General features: G+C 34.6%; 1 long non-coding RNA gene across 1 annotated transcript; it reads left to right on the top strand.

Annotated features, from left to right (window-relative positions):
- The first annotated feature begins 892 nt into the window (after positions 1-892).
- On the top strand, positions 893-2,489 carry LOC120087047 (uncharacterized). Its single transcript, XR_016532486.1, has 2 exons — positions 893-1,091; positions 1,963-2,489. It is a non-coding gene; the product is annotated as an uncharacterized LOC120087047 (long non-coding RNA).
- The last annotated feature ends 297 nt before the right edge of the window (positions 2,490-2,786 follow it).

Raw genomic sequence — 2,786 nt, 5'->3', positions numbered from 1 at the left:
AAATTGCTCCCTTAATAGTTGATTTCGGGTCTGAACAATGAGGTCTGAAACTCTCATTGGCCCGAAAGGTGTTAGATTATAGTTGGATTATAAACTATTTTTTCATTACAGGAATTAGTGGTAATTAAGGAGTTAGATGTAACTGCAGCAGTAAAACGGTATTTTGACCTAGCTGTAGTTATGATCATTTGTGAAGGATCATCACTTTATCGATTGGTTATATCCATGGACATAAAAATATATCTACAGTGCAGAGAGTGCAGCTATCGGTCTTTTTTGGGAGTGATCGATAGTTAATAATATTGATTAATTGGATTAAAGAAGTTTAATCAATTAATCTCATATCATTGGAGCTTCTATTATGTAGGTCCATAAGGTTTCATTGTTAGCTCACTAGAGGATAGTAATAAGGAATTATTTAAATTATTTAAATCAAATGAGAGATTTTTATATTAATGAGATTACTATATAATGGTTAATTATAGATATGATTTATAATCCAAATATGTCAAAGAGATATATTTGAATAAGATTCAAATATTAAATTCATAAAGAGATGTATGCATATACATATGTGGTATTTATATATTAATTAACTCCATATTAAATATGATTTAACATAGTTATTTAATTGATTAATTAATGTTAATTAATTAATTAATAAATAATGGAGTTTGGAGGTTAGCACAAATATATGATATTTATGATAATTAATTAAATGTAAAATATCGTTATTTAATTAATGTGTCAATTAATTAATTAAGGGTTATTTAATTAATTAGCACTCAAGATATAAAGGAAAATTCTTGGAAAAGGGGTTAACCCTTCTCCATAAAAATATATCCTTATAGCCCATTTTTTGTAAAGGTTTTTATTACACAAAACTTAGCCTCCAAGTCTCCACCTTCTCTCAAGCTTCTCTCTAGAAATTCTCTCCTCTTTTCCTCCTCAAAGTTCTTGGAGACAACCCTCCCAAGTTCTTTAAAATCTAGAGAATAGCAAGGTAACTTTGTTGGTGGTGTCCTTCTTCATTGGAGATGTTCGAGATCGTTAATAATGGTGGAAGAGGAAAGCTAGAAGAATCAACAAAGGTGAGTTTTGATTTCTTTTGTTCTTCCTCTTTTCTAGCATGCTTATAGTTTTGTTTAAATATTTATCCTACAAATGCATGTTTCATTTTACTATTTTTGTTTCCATAAAAATAGATTATCTAAATGCAAGGCGTTCACATGTTTCCGCGGGAATTTGATTCCTTCACCTCCAACTTTGACACTTAGTCAAATTCATGCTATGCTGCCACTTAACATCCTAAGGTGTCTACCACAAAATTCTCCACTTCCTCCTTTGAAATTTGGTCCAACTAGTGCATGCATAACCTAATTCCTCAGCCATCCTGCATCCAATTGTGCCCATTTGTCAAGGTATGAGTCCAACTACTGCATTTTCCACCCTTTATACGTCTAGCATGCCACTACTAGGTGTGTGTCCAACACTTGGGCTCTTTAGAACTGTTCGTAAGTGTTTCCCTAAGAATCAATAGCTAGTCATCGTCAATCTCAGCGTCAATTATGTTTGTGTTAATATGGCTCAATGACATCATGTGCCTGACATCGTCAATGAAAATCCACTTGGTTGATGAGGATATTTTTCCTACCGATGATATTGATATCTCAGGTGAAGTTTCCCATATATCTCCTCATGTTAAAAATTGCATCATGCAGGTCAATTTCTTTGAATCACATGCAGGTCAATTTCTTTGAATCACAAGCTTTGACTATTCTCATTCAGCATTATACTAATTGCACAGTCAATGTAAATGTTATGTTTAAATTGTTGAGGCTTCCTGTTAATGTGTTGATGGGATCTCTATGTCAGGTTGATAACACCTAAAAGATGCTATCTCGTTTAGCTTAATTTGAGATTTTTATGTTTTTGAATGAGTAATTTCTATGATTTTTATAGGCATCAAACACCTAGAAGATAGCTTTGAGCGTTAATGCATAAATGAAGCCAAAGAGGACTAAAACATAGCCTTGATGAAGCAACCAAGTCAAGAAGAGGCGAAACAACAAGAACGCCCCTGCAAAATGGGTGTTGTAGTGCCTATGTGCGCTACTGCGCAACACCCTTCACAGGTACACAGTGCCTCGATGCTACAGGCACGCAAGTATCCTAGCACTGCGGATGCCAGTCCTCGCCAATGCGGCATTGTGCACAGTGTTGCACCACCGCCCATCGGTCTAAATACCATTTTCTCTCACTTTCTTAGTGCGTCTCTCATTCATCCATCATCCTGTCAGCTCCCAATCCGATTCTCTCCTCCCCTCCTCTTTTCCTCTACTTTTACTGAGTTTTTTTAGCATTTTGGATTGTAATTTAAACCCTCGACTGGATTAGTGGCTAAGGTAGGTTTGCTAGCACTTAGGAGTAGGAGGAACCCATTTGTATTGATTATACGGATTTTCTGTTAATTCATATTTCTCACTGAATTCTTGTGGTTTTTCTCCTATTTGAACTTCCATGCTTAGTTGTATGCATGTTAGATTTGATCATTCTTGCATATAAACTTTGTGAAACTAAAGATTAACTTGTGGTCGATGACAATTAGCTATGAGTTTAATCATCAAGTAACAATAAACTGTATATTGAGTGTGCGGCATGCACGACAAAACCAACATCATATAGTTGACTTCATCAACTTAAGATGAAGAACAAAATCGATTAGTAAATTAGGCATTTCCTAGTGGTTAACCATCTTAGCGAACCCTTTAATCGTAATGAGTTTG

The sequence above is a fragment of the Benincasa hispida genome, chromosome 9 (genome assembly GCF_027475165.1).
Source record: "Benincasa hispida cultivar pf3 chromosome 9, pf3_genome.v1.1, whole genome shotgun sequence".
Classification (NCBI taxonomy): domain Eukaryota; kingdom Viridiplantae; phylum Streptophyta; class Magnoliopsida; order Cucurbitales; family Cucurbitaceae; genus Benincasa; species Benincasa hispida.
The sequence above is the reverse complement of the archived record's forward strand: the minus strand, read 5'-3'. Positions and strand labels throughout refer to the sequence as shown.